Genomic DNA, 18,815 nt, shown 5'->3' with positions numbered 1-18,815 from the left:
TGAATAGTAGTAGCTGTTGGGTTAAGTGGAGAGTTGCACTGAGATGAGTTAGTGTAGAAACTGGATTAGCTGCAATATGAACCAACAGAGAGCTAGACAAATGGAGGCAGTGTAGGTACAGGGTTAACTGCATACTCAGGTCTTTTGGCAGGGAAAGGGTTGATAGAAGGTGCAAGGTGGTTCCAGCAGGAGGCTGGGAGCAGGCAGAGGGATGCAGGCAGCTATGAAGCTGGGATCCAGCAAGAGCACAGACGAGCACTGGAACATGCAGGTCTCAGGAGCACAGGAACACTCTCACAGCATGCGCTGTGAAACATGTTGCAATGGCAACTATGGGAAGCTCTGAACTCCCTTAAATACCCAGTGCAGGATCATGATAGGTTGGAGAGAGCATGTGACATGCCACGATTGTAGCAACTAAGTCACATGACTAGAAGCAAGATGGCAGCGCCCATGCCAGAGCGGAATGGAAACACCACCAGACTTACCCCAGCCAGAATAACACAGTGCCTGCGGAACACTTCACACAACCAACGCCTGCTGCCAGACACCAGCCCCTCCCCCAGAAGGACCATGCCACAGCACCCTCACAGGTAATACCTCTCGTCCCCTATGCCGGAAAACCCTGGTCGTGACAGTTTGTGAGCAAATAGTCGATTATCATTTGCTCCCATACATTACCAGATTTTCATTTCAACCAGCCAGATTGGACAGATATCTGACAGATAATTGTATAGTGTATTGTGGTTAGCATTAGTGGTTGTCCAGGTTATCAGGTTATGCTATTGCACTGACCTTATTTTGGCTTCCCTGCACTGTGTGCTACTGTCTTGGGCTATTACAGAGAAGGGTGCTTGTTCCAGGGCTAGGTTTCAGTGTGCAGTTTACGGTTTGTACACTGAGGTGTCCAGTAACCTGCATTACTTATCCTGTCTCTCAGTTTCGGAGTTCCTCACTGGTTCCAGTTCCAGGTCTTGCATCTGAGCAGTACCAGAGTTACAGTTTTCACAAGTTGTACTCTGACTATATAAAACTCTGATTCCTGGCTTGAGTTCTGAGGGCCTGATTCAACAGGGTTCGCAATTTCGCTTATACGCACGCAATGCAGTTGCTAATATCAGCGGGAATATGCAAATGTTTGTATTCGCAAAGTGATCGCAGCCTAACATGAGGACGCCCACTTCCTCTTACTCACATCAGTACAATTGGGCAACATAGCTAAACAATCGGTAACATAGAGTAACATCGGTTCCATACGCACAGTTAAGGCAGCATGACCTCACTCAGGAATTGCTAACATCAGTGTACACTATGAGGTCTCAGGCTGCGTATGGTATTGCACTGACCAATTAATGCACGCCCCTGCTACTCCATCCAAATGCACTGGCATGCCTGCGTTCGCCCGACCACCCCCCGTCACCACCCACAAACGGTACTTCCTGTCAATCACTCTGCAGTGGGTCTCCATACACACTGTATTCTCATTCCTGATCGCAGTGGCTAGTTCGAGCATGGGCACTGCGATGCATACACATGCGCAGAGCGCAAAAATCGGCCAACTGCATGCGTCTTAACTCTTGCGATCCTTGCTGAATCAGGTCCTGAGTTCCTATTTACCAGTACTATACTGTTCGGAGTTCCGTAGGTCACCCTTGTCCCTGCCTGGAGTATATGCCTGGTCTTACTGGCCTTCACAGGTCACTAGACGAGGAGTTGCCCAGTGGATATGGTCTGCTCACTCAGGTTACAGTGCAGTATCCATGCTTATCACAAGTCTGTGGTTCCTAAACTGTCACTAGTGTACCTAAGCTCCTGTTCATATCCATGAGCCAAAGTATCGTCAAGCCACCTCGTTTCCTATGCACGTCAGTCATACCTTAGGGTCCCGAGAATATGGCTTTCTTGGCATTTCAGCCTTATACTGCAGTTCATCAGCCTCAGTCCTCAGGTAAAGAAGTGCTCTTCTTCCACTTTCCCTTTTCACTTTAATATTTGCCATTGTCATTAAACTTTACTTCTAAAATTAGGTCTAAACCTGACATTTAGGGAATCTAGATGTGTTCAGGTAATCATATACATTGTGTGGGTGGTGTGGTGCTCTACTTAGGAGTGATGCATGATGTAGGAGTGGGGGGTATGTGTAACATTGTTTTTGTTAGAGATAAGCTTTGGCCACAGACACTAGTGTGCTACCCGTTCGCACCAAAAAATATAGTAAATGAGATTACTAGGACTGGCGCAACATTTGATTACTCTTGACTCTGCAATGATATGTGTATAATATATTTATTATGGGTCAAAGTAAAAAGGCGTATATATGTATATACTCTTATTAAAAGATATAAATGGTAAAAATGATTTTCACATAAGAGGTAATGTCACATAAGATAATAGCACATATAAAATTATTGTCACATAAAAAATATTGGATTATATTATATGTAATTTCTTAATTGTATATAATCCAATATTTTTTTATTATTTACTAATCATATACAGTAATTGCCCTTTATGCTAATGATATCCTGTTGACCATAAAACATCCCCTAACTTTACTTTCCAAATTATTTGATGCACTCCATTGCTTTTAAAGCCTATCCAATTTCAAAATAAATACAACCAAGACTGAAATACTAGTACACTGGACTTTTTCTTACCCCCCAAATGGAAACAACTATTAGAAGTTACGTACCATTTTTCCTGGTATAGCACATAAATTAAATATCTGGATAAAGCTTTGCAAATCTGTAGAATCTATTTAACACTAAATGATTCCCTTGATTTCCCAAATCAAGTCAGACTTTGTGTACTGGAGGAATCTATACATTTCCTGGATTGTCCTTACATGTTTACTCTACCTTTTTAGACCCTCCCCATAACAGTCCAATCTCTAATTATTTATTCACTTCCAAAAATAGCAAAGAACTGTATTTGGCCTGATAGGAAACCATGGATCCAAGCTTGAATCCTTCAAAGATTCTCTTTGGCCGATGGCCTGGGCATACCAAAGTTTCACAATGACTATTACTCAGCCAGACTGGACCAATGTGTCTATATTAATTTATCCATTATAGAAAATGCTTACAAATTGCTTTGCCATTGCTACTACATTATTTTGCTGGGCTCCATGGTATTTACCATGATGCAATGGATGCCAGTTGGAGGAATTACTGTCAGCAAGGATATATTTTGCATGTCTGAGGGAACTGCCCCAAACTCCAACCATTTTGGAAGGAGATTATCATCCTGGCCCCCCATATTCCCAACCTACAGGTTTTATATTACCTGAAGTACAACCACCTCCCCCTACCTCTCCTATAATAGACCAAACATGGTCACAAATAATTTAACTGTATCATACCTGCTGCTAGCTGCCAAATAGCTGCTTCTTGGAAGAAGCAGTTACCACATACCCTCACCTCGGTTAGAAACTATGGTACATCTACCAAATGGTGTATATTATGAGCATTCTGAGGTACTCCTTTGCTGCCTTTCATAAAGTGTGGGGCCCCTGTACCTCAAGGCATAATCAACCCTTTCTAGATCTATAATCTTTTGGAGTGTTACTGGGCATATCTGATTATCTACCCCCCATGACCCCTAAATGTATTACTAACTAAGCTCCCTTCATGTGAAACAAGCCCTCCCTTTCTCTTCTCCAAACATTTTTTCTCATGGAAACTTGCAGTATAAGTACCATGTTTTTGAGTATATTGTATAACTTCTGTCTCCTGTTATGATTTCATATTTGATGAAATGTATCCTGTTTTCTCTTAATGTGTATTTTGGCACATGATATTTTTTGATGCTTTCAAAAAGTAACCTAAAAAGCACGTGTGTATCAAAGCAGTCAAAGTAGATCTAATAGATATTGCATGAAACCTGTGTGGGGCTCATTTTCTGGATATAAAATAAGACTCCTCTTGTCCTATGCAGTGAGGAGCAAAATAAAAATAAAAACTAACTTGTCCCACACTGGTCCTATCAACTGGTGGTGACCCCCTGGTCACACTGACAAGTGGCGCTGGCATCACTTTTGAAAAAAGATTGAAAATGGTGAGGGGAGAGACATTCCCAAACTCCCCAAATCCAACATCTAGAAAGATGACACTAAACAATAGTCCCCTGCACTACAGAAAAATGATGTAGTCCATCTCCCCAAACATGGCTACAAGTAATTAATGGGCACCATTATTTGAAAGACGGCGGTTCCTTCTTTCAAATTTTGGGTCCCCATAGTATGTATTACCTACTGATCACTTGTCATCACCAGGCAAAGTTACCCCACTCTACAGATGTGTCCACAGACACCTTTCCTAAAATCTTGCCATATGGCTAAATGTGCCATGTCTTTGAATCTGCGAATTAGCCACACCATGGGAATTTCTAAAAATTTGCTACTTTAATCTGATACTTTATACGAATACTTTTGCAGCAAAAAACAAATTGGGATCAATCTAATTGCTACTCATTGTGGAATGTCTTAGCCATGCTGGCATCTCATGCCAAATTAAGCAAAAAAGGAAAGGTGTATAGGGAGACATCTACACATGCCCTATCACCTCCCATAATAACAGCTCCAACTAAGTGGGCACCCATATTTGAAAGTGGAGAGTCCCCACTTTCAAATTATGTGGCCCACAAGTAGTTATTAGCTACTAGTGGGTGATCCCCAGATAATATTATACTGTGCCACTGAAAGCAGGTGTTTTCTGTATATGGATGAGAGGGCACTACGTGCCTTGTCACACCTCTAATTACATCTGTAATACATACAGTATAAATGAGGGTAGTTCCCTCTTTCACATAATGTGGACCCCTTAGCAGCTGCTGTGTTAGAATATGCAAAAGCAGCAGGAGGTGTCTGTAGTAGAAATATACTCATTGCAGGCTTTTGTGATCTGCTGCTGCATCTGAATATCTAGCATCATATCATCTGCGTGACCATCGATCAACCCTCAGGTCACTTAGGATGGCCGATGTTTTCACGTTGCCAGGGGCATCGAAGTTACAAAATGGGGCTGATACTCACCTGTTTTGTATAACGCTACCCGTTGCCCCCTCCCCTCCACCAAATGGCTGCACTGTACCTCACTTGAGGTCTGTATCCTCAATGCATCTAACAATGCAGGACCCCATTTGCACATGTCCTGAGCATACACAGTTCAACAAACATCAGTGATGTACGTAAACCATCAAGTTTGCATACATCTCTGAATTAGTCCCATTGTGCCCCATATCCCTTACATACTGACCTGCACACACATGGGTACACCCTCTCTTTAAAGTGGGGAGTCTCCTCTTTGAATCAATGTGTCCCATTAGTAGTTATTATTAACTAAAACAATACACAAAAAAATAAAATTTCCACAGATTGGGTAATCTAAAGCTCAGATCTGTCCCGTCTTGTGTCAAATAAAAAAATAGTTCTTTCATTTAATGTCGTAGGTTGTCTAGTTTATAAAATGGTAGGACTTGTTGGGCAACCACATTCTTCCTACACATAGGGGCCGATTCAATTCAGCAGGAGTTAAATAGCACCTGGAAGTTGATCCTGGGGCTATTCAATTCAGCCCTCTGTTAGGTCGACCATAGGAATTCTTCTCGCACCCTGCTGAGGGTGTGAGCAGAAATCCAACTAAAGTGCCAATCACAAGGCTGTTTGCCGACTTAGCATGGCGCTGACAGCCTCACAGCTGGCACTTTAGTCAAAGAACGCCGGTTCTCCCGACTAATCACCCAGGTTAAGTCGCGAGAACCGGCATTCTCTGTCTTGACTTTTAATAGTTGAACTAAACAGTGCGCTGAATTGAATAGTTCTGGGACCAACTTTCCAGTGCTATTTAATTCCCGCTGAATTGAATCGTCCCCAAAGTATTTCTTTGTGCTATTAAGATGAAAACAAATATTTACTTTTGGTTCCCTTTATTGAAATTTCAATAAAAAACACTTTTTGGGCCATTTGGGATAATTTTTTGTTGGCATATTAAAATAAGTAAAAATACTAGTACCCACACAAAGGTATAATTTGTGTGGGTACAGCGTAAAAAATCAGTGATATTGATATTTGAATGTGACTAGCGCAAATGTGAAAAAAATTACTTTAGCACAAGTGTGAAAAAAACGTCAGCAGCGTAGGGGTTAAAATAACACAAATAAAATACTATTTGGTATAAAATATAGATTTGGTATGAAAAATAAATATTTGCACAAACAAAGAATTTCATCAAATAGGGCCTGATTCAGAGACGTACGCGCATGTGGACGCATCTGCGATTGCATATGCATCGCAGCTGCGAAAATATGTTAATGGTTGCCTAGCTTACCCGAGCATAAGGACGCTCACTGCTGCCTACTCATATGTGTACGATGTCACTTACCTGTATAAATATCAGTAACATCTATGCGCATCGAGCAACCATCTTGTCCTTGTGGAAGATCAGACCTACCGCAGCCTTGGGAGCTTTTCTGACATGCATAGCTGCGTATGCAATCACAGTGGCTAATTTATGCACGCCCATGAAATGGCATTCAAGCGGACAGGCACGCCTGCGTTTCTCAGACCACCCCCCATCACCACCCCCAAACTCTGACAACCAGTCACTCACTATGCACTACATCGCTCCGTACATCTCTAGTCACAATGCAATTGATGTGCAAAGCAGTGCGACTTATATGCATGCGTGATGGCAAACAATCACTCAATCTGCGTGCGTAATCGCCTTTGCGTCCAGCTCTGAATTAGACCCATAAAGTACATCTGAGATTTAGAGGTATATTTACTAAAGTGAGAGTTTTTAGAAGTGGAGATGTTACCCATAGCAACCAATCAGATTCTAGCTATTATCTTCTAGTAGTTAGTTAAATGTTAAGTATAATCTGATTGGTTGCTAAGGGCAACATCTCCATTTCCAAAAACTCTCACTTTAGTAAATATACCCCATATACTCATCTGAAAGGGCAGCATATATTTTGCATTTTGGTGTATTTTGGAGTCTTTAAATTAAATAAAAAACATAGTAGGGCAAATGGAAATCATCCATTTGTTGGGTAAACATCTGCAAAGTTTCGTACATACAAAGTTGACCACAGTAAAGCAAATTTTTTTTATTTTGTGACTTGGTTTTCATCAATGATTCAACACACACTGATCTGTGTCTTTAACGCTCTTCTGGCAGACTTATTTCAGTAATATAGGACAGGACATGCAAAATTAGGGGATGTCTGCATCACAGGAATCTAAATATCAGAGACCCAATGCAGTGACTTTTAAATGCAGACAAACATTGGTAACTATATCCACACTTTCAGCCAAGTGTCTTCAGTCCTTATGAATAACAATGAAGTAGGGACCACTTCTCCTTTTAGAAAACAGTCTCTAATTACACCTAAGAAGAAATGGACTTCCTTCCTTCAAGCCACAAACCTACTTTCTTTCTCTGGTTTTCAATACTGTCTCGTATTACCTTTATGGTTAATTCCCAATCTGTATTCAAATTATTAGAACATTTTAACTTGATTGTTAAAAAAAAGATGCATTTTGTATTTATAAAAGTGTTTGAAAAATAATGCGAACAGCATTTGTTTTTTGTTTTGTTTTACATTTTCATTAGTTTTTTAAAATACAATTAAGTGTACATTTACTAAAGTTTGACTTTAATCAACTGAAAATCGAACAAAATCAATCAACATTGATGTTATGTTTGAGGGGCTAAATAGCACATTTACTAGCACTTAAAAATAAATATTAATAATGCCCATTAGTAAATGTGTGATTTAGCTCCTGAAACATAATATCAATGTTTATTGATTTAGATCGATTTTAATAGATTAAAATTGACCTTCAGTAAATTTACCCCTCAGAGTACTGTTAAGAATACAATTGCATCTCATTGTTAAGGATATAGAATTACAATGAAAATATAATAGTACAAGTGAATATAATTAAAGGATCTATATAAAATACAAATGTAGGCATGATATATAATGAATAAAGAGCGCTTGTGAATAAACATGTATGAATGTAACGCAATACCTGTAAAAAAAAAAAAAAAAAAAAAAAAAAAGGGGATTAGTAAAAGATGTTTAAAACCCTTTTTTAATATTTAGGAAAGTCCATAATTGACATCAGGGTTCCGATAACATGCCTTGCAGTGCGGTGTGATACTGGAGTCAGACGTGAAAAACTAACTGTCTCTCCCTATATCTGCCTACCTTTAACGGCTTCCGCTCCGTCCGGCTGGTTCCCTGCACGGGGTGATCGTCTTCTTCGTCCGTGTAAACGGCCCGATGCTGCAAAGGTGCAGTGTGATGACGTCACTATGTCTCTGCTGTGTGTCAGATGTGCGCTAAAACCAACGCGTTTCAGGCTCCTGGCCCTTTTTCAAGGATAGCGTTCCATCCTGTGTGCTCCATTTTATTGAAAGATTTAATTGATTCAATTAAAAACCTAATTCTATAATTAGGTATAATTAGGTATAATTTCCTTTTAGAAATAAATAAAAATTAAGGTATTGCGTTTTTGTGTTTTTATTATGAGAATGGTATTATATTATAAAAAGTGATGTAAAAATTAGAGAAATTTAAGCAATGTATAGAATTAATTGATTAATAGGTATTTAAAGGAAAGCATTTATCTCTATATCCATATTTAAACCTGCAGGTTGCAAGGTTTGCATCCAGAAAATCCATTTTGTTTCCTTTTTTCTCAATTCTTTTGAAATGTCACCTCCTCTCCAGTTAGGGCAGATTTTCTGTATGCCCATAAATGACAAACCAGAGGGATTTCGGTTGTGATGGTCTAGAAAGTGTTTGGACACGCTATGTGTCTGTAAACCTTTCTTGATGTTGAAAATATGCTCAGCAATTCTTATTTTTAGTTTTCTTTTTGTCTGACCAATATATTGGAATCCACAGGGACATTCAAGTAAATAAATTACTGCTTCTGTATCACAAGTGATAGTATCCATAATTTTGTAACTCTTATTTGATACATTTGATTTGAATCCAGTTAATGGTTGTGTCGATTGTTTTCTTAAAGTTTTGCATGGTAAACAGTTCAAACAGAAAAAATGACCTTTTTTGTTCCCAAAGTTGGCTCCATTATTTAAATGAGTATGACTTTTCACCAATTGATGCTTGAGGTTGCATGCTTTTTTGTAAATAATTTTTGGTTTTGTTGGAATGACTGATTTCAATTTATTGTCCAGAAGCAATATATGCCAATGCTTATTCAATATAGATTCAATTACATGATGTTGACTATTAAATTGTGTGACAAAGGCTATATTGAAATCCTCCTTTGTATTGCGTTCTTTATATAAAAGTGTATCCTTCCTCTCTTTAAGCGATATCTCTTCTAAGGCCTCTTGTAATTTCTGTTCATCATATCCTTTTTTCAAGAACTTGTTTTTCATTGTTTCACTTTGTTGTAAAAAGATGTCATGTTGTGAACAATTCCTTTTTAATCTACTAAATTGTCCTTTTGGGATATTCTGAATCCATTTCGTGTGATGATTACTGGTATATAACAAGGTATTGTTTCCACTGATGTCTTTCGTGTGGGTTCTTGTTTGTATGGTGTTATTGAAAATGAAGATTTCCAAATCCAAATAAACTATCATGTTCTTGCTAAAAGTTGATGAACAGAAATTACAAGAGGCCTTAGAAGAGATATCGCTTAAAGAGAGGAAGGATACACTTTTATATAAAGAACGCAATACAAAGGAGGATTTCAATATAGCCTTTGTCACACAATTTAATAGTCAACATCATGTAATTGAATCTATATTGAATAAGCATTGGCATATATTGCTTCTGGACAATAAATTGAAATCAGTCATTCCAACAAAACCAAAAATTATTTACAAAAAAGCATGCAACCTCAAGCATCAATTGGTGAAAAGTCATACTCATTTAAATAATGGAGCCAACTTTGGGAACAAAAAAGGTCATTTTTTCTGTTTGAACTGTTTACCATGCAAAACTTTAAGAAAACAATCGACACAACCATTAACTGGATTCAAATCAAATGTATCAAATAAGAGTTACAAAATTATGGATACTATCACTTGTGATACAGAAGCAGTAATTTATTTACTTGAATGTCCCTGTGGATTCCAATATATTGGTCAGACAAAAAGAAAACTAAAAATAAGAATTGCTGAGCATATTTTCAACATCAAGAAAGGTTTACAGACACATAGCGTGTCCAAACACTTTCTAGACCATCACAACCGAAATCCCTCTGGTTTGTCATTTATGGGCATACAGAAAATCTGCCCTAACTGGAGAGGAGGTGACATTTCAAAAGAATTGAGAAAAAAGGAAACAAAATGGATTTTCTGGATGCAAACCTTGCAACCTGCAGGTTTAAATATGGATATAGAGATAAATGCTTTCCTTTAAATACCTATTAATCAATTAATTCTATACATTGCTTAAATTTCTCTAATTTTTACATCACTTTTTATAATATAATACCATTCTCATAATAAAAACACAAAAACGCAATACCTTAATTTTTATTTATTTCTAAAAGGAAATTATACCTAATTATACCTAATTATAGAATTAGGTTTTTAATTGAATCAATTAAATCTTTCAATAAAATGGAGCACACAGGATGGAACGCTATCCTTGAAAAAGGGCCAGGAGCCTGAAACGCGTTGGTTTTAGCGCACATCTGACACACAGCAGAGACATAGTGACGTCATCACACTGCACCTTTGCAGCATCGGGCCGTTTACACGGACGAAGAAGACGATCACCCCGTGCAGGGAACCAGCCGGACGGAGCGGAAGCCGTTAAAGGTAGGCAGATATAGGGAGAGACAGTTAGTTTTTCACGTCTGACTCCAGTATCACACCGCACTGCAAGGCATGTTATCGGAACCCTGATGTCAATTATGGACTTTCCTAAATATTAAAAAAGGGTTTTAAACATCTTTTACTAATCACCTTTTTTTTTTTTTTTTTTTACAGGTATTGCGTTACATTCATACATGTTTATTCACAAGCGCTCTTTATTTGTTACATATTGAAATTATTTTATTAGCAGCTGCTTTCAAAATAACATCCATAGCGCAGAATATATATTTTTTTATGATATATAATGAAATTCACCCTCCCACACACTTCTGCTCACTACTGCTAACATATCTAAGAAAATCAGTATAGGCTGTTTAACATATTTGTAAATGTAAACTTGCTCAAAGTGGAGAAAAACAAGTAAATCTGAAAGTAGCCACGATTATTATTATTTTCACCTATTTTGTTTAATCAATTTTAATATTATTTTTGTTACAATACTCTGTATTTGATGAATTTGGCATGGATTAGAGCATATGTTGTTTTCCTTCTCTCTCTATTGCTCATCCATATGTATTCAGTTTTGAAGGTGGATGAAATAGCATGTGGTCAATCAGATCATCAGAAAGATCACAGCAGCTTTACAGATAATTGTGCTGAACAAGCAGAAGACAATGATCAGTCCACCTGTGTGGTTGTATAAGTGAAGACAGAGCTTCATGCGACAGAGGTAACCGCAGTGTACCAATTTACCTAAAATATTTGCCCAAAGTTTCCGAGGCAGTCTTTGCAGAAATGCTCATACATGAGCATGTACAATGGAAATGACTCACATTGGTATTTCAGTTCTTCTTGGTAGAAATTAAATGTTTAATTGAATAGAATTTAAGCCCGCAATGTTTAATGATTTTCATCTGTTATCACTGCCCTTAGATATTATCACTGTCCTTAGATCCTTGATAACAGGCATGGAGAAGCCTTCACCAGCAGTAAACCTTTCATGTATATATGTATTTCACTAGCAAAAAACCTTTCATTTATTTTTGCCAGCAGCCCTTTGTTAGACCAGTAACAGTCAGTATGAGCAGTATTACCTTACAACATAAGTTGGTCATATGAAGCTTCTGTCAATCAAGATGACTAAAGTTAAATGCAATTCTATACAAACTTCTTACTTCTTACATCCAACTACATGATTTTTTTAAAGATGCCAATTTTGATGCTTGGAACAAAGAACATAAAACAACATAAAATATAATCAGTTCAAATGAAAAAGCATTGTAGTACTTATACACATTCATACAGACTATATGCATGCATGCATTCATAAATATGTCTAGTTAAAAGATGTAGAAGGTTGGGGGTTTAGTCTCAAGTACATTTATCATTGCACTGTATAGTGTCAGTAACTAGTTTTCAAAACACATCAGCATGTTAATAGATAACCACAGAGAAATTAGGTTGCTGAAATGATTTATTAGTGTAGGGAGTTTTGTTGTATAATAACTCCCATATCGGGGGGGATGGGGAAGAAGTGCTTATAGTAATGGGATAGAAGCTGTGTATCACGACATTTAGGGGTCGGCAATTCTGGATTTCTGAATTTTTAGAGATATACCTTAATGAAATTAATTCAGGAATCAGTCCAGATTTTATGAAATGTAGAACAAATATATAGCCCAACCTGAAAAGCATTGAATTTGAGACTGATCAGCCTAGGAGACGTTTAAATGGCAAATGGTTGTGAGGAGTTCTCAGTAGAAATGATTGAATATTTTGAATAGAATGGTTTGGGAGCCTTGAACTTAAAAGAGCGATCATAAATTTGGTTACATTTTGTGGTTCAAAGTTTGCATTTAAAAACCGAGGTTTGCCATGTGCACTTGTGCTTTGCAGTTCTGGTTTTGAAAAACTCTAAAATTAACTATGTGATGTTGCCTGTTTGAAACATTTTAATGTATTTTGTAAAATGTTTTAATTTGAACAGCAAACATTACTGTGTTAAAGTTTGAAGTTTCCATTTGGAATTGAAAGATCATTGTTCACATTGGAAAAATTTAAAAAAGTAATAAATGTTGCCTGTAAATAGACTACATGTCTGAGGTGGTTTAATCATGTTCAGACCTGATTAAATATGTTTAAACAGGTTTTAAATGAACAAATTGGCTCGTCTTGCTTTATTTTATATTGAATTCTTTAGGCTATCTAGTGTTTGAGATTTTTTTGTAGTTTTTTAAATTTTAAACAGATTTGATAAACTGGGGCCAAATGTAATATGGTGAGAGTTTAGAACATGTGAGAGAAAACTGTCACAATTTTAAACTCAGCCAATGTAATAAAGTCACAGAAAACGCAAACTTGCATGTTTATCAGACTCAAAATACTCTCAAGATTTAAGTTAAGAGGTCGTGACCCGACATATGCATTTGTTGGGTCACACCTGACATAGCGGTGGCAGCGGGGGTGCACTGGCAGTTAATAGGTGGTGACCCGTCATATGCATAAGTTGGGTCACCAGCAGTGGCAGGGGTAGAGCAGAGGGAGGGGGCACTGTGGCAGTGGGCAGCCAGGAGGAGGTGACTCAGCATATGCATATGCCGTGGGCTCCTCTGATTGGCTGCTGAGCAGCAGGGGGCGGGGAGAGCAGGGAGACAGCTGTCATCTCTGCTTTTCTCCACACAGGAGGCTCTTTAATGCCATCCTGAGATGGAGAATGCATTTATAGAAGCAAAATGGAAAGCTGAGCTTTCCGTGATTTTATGAATCGCTCTCCCCATACTACTCATTTTTCCACAGTAACCTCTTCTGTGAATTGGGGGAAGCAGTGAAAAGTTCTGTTATCACTAGAAAAGGGCTATTCACTGCTCCATGAATATACCCCTGTATCTCTTGAGCAGAAAAGGGCATTCCAAAAAATTTTGTGACTATTGTGAAGATATATTAAACACCACTATGGATCCAAAAACTGGTCTTTTTCATCATGTATATATATATATATATATATATATATATATATAATGTTAAGATATACAAGTTGTTTCCAATTATATGTACATTTCTACACTCACCAAGCTTTTTTGAATGAAATTAATTGGTGACAATACCAGAGCCACTCTTTAAAGTGTATCTGGTATCAGAAGAGTCCAGTTGTCAGAATGGAAGGAATCCGAAACAAGCCAAGCTCAGGAAAGGCAGAAGTGGAATGTACCCAGTGTTGCCCTGGTCCACAGGGGTATAGGGGAAATCCCCAGTGGGCCCCAGTTCATGAGAGCCCCACCACTTACTCTAATGTCAGTGTCACAATCCTGGCTAGTTTTTACCTTGTGACTTACCTCTGCCAGCTGCTCCATGGATCTGTGTTTGTAATTCTCCTGGGACATCTGCTCTGGCTGAATCATGCTGGCTGTTACATCTCTGTGTGTGCAGAGCTCTCACCTCCCCACACTGATTAAACACCTGGACCCTGCTCTGTCTGTGAGCATTGCTAGTCTTAATTGGAATCACAGGTGTGGTCCTGATTCTCAAGGGCTGCAGAGATGAATACTCCCTCTGCATGCTGTGCCTTGCTCCACTCTGAATGCCACTGCCAGACCACCTGTCTGTATCCACCAATTGCTGCCAGACTCTAGGTATATAGATCCTCCTCTAATAGCACTCAGTGCTTGAACATCTTGTTACGTTCCGTGGTGTACTGCTTGTTCTATAGCTGTACCTCTGTGTGCTAGTATGTCCCAGGCTCCTGCTGGTTCCTAGTCCAGTGCTATCCGTAAGCCTGCTGCGTTCAGCTATCCACGCTACCAGCCTCTCACCTATGGCTCCCAGGCCGCTCCAAGTAGCTTCCACGCTACCAGCTTCTCCACACGGCTCCCAGGCCGCATCAAGTAGTTTCCACGCTACCAGCTTCTCCACATGGCTCCCAGGCCACACCAAGTAGCTTCCACACTACCAGCATCTACCCACAGCTATCCAGCTGCTCCACGTAGCTCCCCAGCTACCAGCATCTACCCACGGCTATCGAGCTGCTCCACGTAGCTACCCAGCTACCAGTGTCTACCCCCGGCTATCCAGCCGCTCCACGTAGCCACCCAGCTACCAGCATCTACCCACGGCTATCCAGCCGCTCCACATAGCCACCCAGCTACCAGCGTCTACCCACGGCTATCCGGCCGCTCCACGTAGCCACCCAGCTACCAGAGTCTACCCACGGCTATCCGGCTGCTCCATGTAGCCACCCAGCTACCAGTGTCTACCCACGGCTATCCGGCTGCTCCACGTAGCCAACCAGCTACCAGCGTCTACCCACGGCTATCCAGTCGCTCCACGTAGCCACCCAGCTACCAACATCTACACATGGCATCCCAAGCCACAACAAGTAGCTTCCACGCTACCATCCGTCTGCAAGCCCATCTACTAGTAACCCGACCAGCTCAGTCAGCCTTCCTGCCGGTTCCAGTCCGGTTCCTCCAAGTCCACTCACCTCACGGCTCATTAGCTGCAGCAAGTAGCTTCCGTGCTACCATCCACCTGCAAGCTCATCTACTGGTACCCCGACCAGCTCAGTCAGCCTACCTGCCGGTCCCAGTCCGGTCCCTCCAAGTTCCTTCGGGTCTCATTCCAACGTCTCCAGTTTCCAGTTCCAGTCACTCATCACCAAAGGCAGTTCTCACTGCTACCCACTTCTTATAATAAAAGAGCTATTCATGTCAACCATGGTTCCAGTCCAGCCGGCCTCCAGTGATTCCAGTTCATCACCTGATACAGGTAACTCACTAGCACCAACTGTGACAGTCAGGTTCCAGACTGTGCACTTGAATAATACATTGTTACTCTATTAGAAGGTCAGTTACATTGTCTTTAATGTCTGTCTAAACCTGTGGGAGGTGGCCTCATTCCCTGAGGTAACTGACGACTCCCCAAAGCATGGGCACCTACCATTACAATTCCCCAGTGGGCCCTTCATGCTCCAGTCTGACACTGAATGTACCTACCTAAGCCAAAGTCAGCTTAGAGGTAATCAAGCAGTGACATAGAAAGTACAAGCCAATTCAAGTGTTAAACGCACTATCCACACTTCATTATAATGGTTGTTTTGTTAATAATATTAATTTCGCTTTAAATGCAGTTTATAAAAATAACTGTCACACAGAAAAAGTGTCACCCAAACCATCAAACAACAAGCATTTTTATTTTTTGTTTTGCATACGCCCTATTCTGTCCCAATCTCTTTCATACACACACACAACGTTTCTCCATCTGAACATGGCCACTTTCTCTGACATGCCCACAACACTTACCAGTCACCACCTAGGACAGCCATAAAATAGCCACCCCATTTCTGATACAATTTCTTCCGATCACAATGGAATCATTTTGTACACACTCAGGACATCATTCAGAGTCGGTCGTTGCGGCTGCATGGTCGTACACCACCGATGTTCGCTGAACTGCGCATGCGTAAAGTTTGCAATGCATGTGCGCAAACTTGCTGCTATGATCAGAAATTTCTCTCTCCTTGAACACAGCCAGGTCGGTAGTTTGAGTGACAGAATGAGGCATTTGTGGGTGGTAACAGGGGAAGGTTCTTGAAAACGGGGGAGTGGAGATCCGAACGCAGGCGTGCCTAATTATGCGAACGGTGTTTTATGGGAGTGCATAATTAACAAAGTAGTGTCATGGCACACGTGACATGGGTGGTTTTTACACTGACTTGATCATAGTGCTTAAGAGAGGGTATGGTCAACCTTAAGCTCTACGACCAGTTCCGTTGGTTCCTGATGGTCTCGATTAATCCTTATATGGCCGGAGATGATGTGTAATGTGTACAAGAAGGGGGCGTATTTTTTGTCTTCCGGCCGCTTCCTCCCCTTGGTTGGCCAGCTACTGATCCGAATTTAGGGACGCAACTTGCGAGGGAATCATTTGCATATCCGGCCCCTTCTCCCATACGACCGTGCGGCCGCTTTGACCGGCTCTGAATGAGGTCCTTAGTCTCACCAATTATATTATCACTCCGCTTTTCTGTATTAGGTGACCTTTAAATCAGGCCAGATTAGCAGCCCATATATAACAAGAAGTGTTACAATCGTAAATTTTTTGAGGAGAAAATGTCACAATCTCCTAATTACTTTCTTACCACTGCCGGTTGTTCGAACTTAGGGACGCAACATGCGAGTGCATCATTTGCATATCCGGCCCCTTTTCCCGTACGACTGTGCGGCTGCAACGACCGACTCTGAATGAGGTCCTCTGTGTAATGCATGCTCCACAGAGGTTTTCAAAAGATGTGTTCAGGAACATTGACAAATAATTGCGCAACTTGGTGAACATTGGCAGTGAGTTCAAATTGCGTGCACATCTGAATAGGCCCACAATCTTTAGTTTATCTCCATCTTAAAGCACGTAAATTCTTCACATCCCACAGCAGAGCCACAAAATACAACATAAACAACCATGGCAGGCTCACTTTTATATTTCCACGTGCCCCCATCACAAACAATTAAATCTTCCATGACAAACTAGTCAACTCCTTACTAATTGCAACCTCTTCCATTAATGGTCTTTTTCAGAATTAAATCTGAAGGATTTAATGTATGTTTAAGTACATAGTGGTCACTAATGCTGTTCATAGTATATTGCGGTCACTAATGCTGTCTGTAATATATGGCAGTCACTAATACTGTCTGCAGTATATGGTGGACACTAATGCTGTCTGTAGTACATGGTAGTCACTAATGCTGTCTATAGCATACGGTTGTAATTAATGCTGTCCATGGTATATGGTGGCCACAAATGCTGTTTGTCTTGTATTTTGATCAATTATGCTGTCTGTAGTACATGTAGGTTATTAATGCTGTATGTAGTATATGTATGTAGGTCACTGATGCTGTCTGTAGTATATGTAGGTCACTGATGCTGTCTGTAGTATATGTAGGTCATTAATGATGTCTGTAGTATATGGTGGTCACTAATGCTGTCTGCAGTATACATCAGTCATTGATGCTGTCTGTAGTATATGTAGGTCACTAGTTCTGTGGGTAGTATATGGCAATCACTAATGCTGTCTGTATAATATATTGGTCAATGATACTGTCTGCAGTATATATCGGTCACAAATGCTGTCTGTAGTATGTGCATGTCACAGATGCTGTCTGTAGTATATGCATGTCACAGATGCTGTCTGCAGTATATGTATATCACTAATGCTGTCTGTAGTATATGGAAGTCACAAATGCTGTCTGCAGTATATGGCGGTCACTAATGCTGTGTGCAATATATGGCAGTCTCTAATGCTGTCTGTAGTATATGGCAGTCACTAATGCTGCCTGTATTATTTTAAATGCTAGGGAATGGGAAATGGGATTTAAATAAATTCATTGGCATCCAGAGATATCCATGTCCTGTAGTATCTAATCAGATGTGCGTAAATATATAGACTCTGTATTCCCATATATTGGTAAACAGAGTAATCTCCCTGTGTTTACACCATGTACAGATAAGTCCTATATACTGTGGGTTATAATGAGTATAAATACTCCTACTTATACAATCTGTGCTCCACTATCGGGTATCGTGTGCTACACTTAAAGCCCCATAGTTAATATAGTATGTACAGGGCTACAGCATGTACAGCAATGTGGATGGCTTTACGCCGTGCTCCGCTATCGGGTATCGGGGGAGATGTACAAAGCCAAGAAACGGTATCAGCGCACGTCATGTGCGCTGATACCGCTTCTCCCCGATGTATGATCGGGGGTCTGGGCGGTAAATGACAGGGGCTGCTATCTATAAGATATCTATAAGATAGCAGCGCCGACGGCAGGGCCATGTACGAACGGTCATAACGCATGACCGTTCGGCCAGCTGTAGCTGTCGTTATCGACAGCTACAGCCTGACGTTAGCCTATGCCCACAGCAGGGACAGCGCTGTCCCTGCTGCGGCGGCTGCTGGCTCCACACCTCCACGCGGGGATCTCGCGATACTTGCGAGATCCTGCGCATGCTCAGTGG

Source organism: Taudactylus pleione, unplaced genomic scaffold (assembly GCF_031769625.1).
Source record: "Taudactylus pleione unplaced genomic scaffold, aTauple2 ptg000125l, whole genome shotgun sequence".
NCBI lineage: Eukaryota > Metazoa > Chordata > Amphibia > Anura > Myobatrachidae > Taudactylus > Taudactylus pleione.
The sequence above is the reverse complement of the archived record's forward strand: the minus strand, read 5'-3'. Positions refer to the sequence as shown.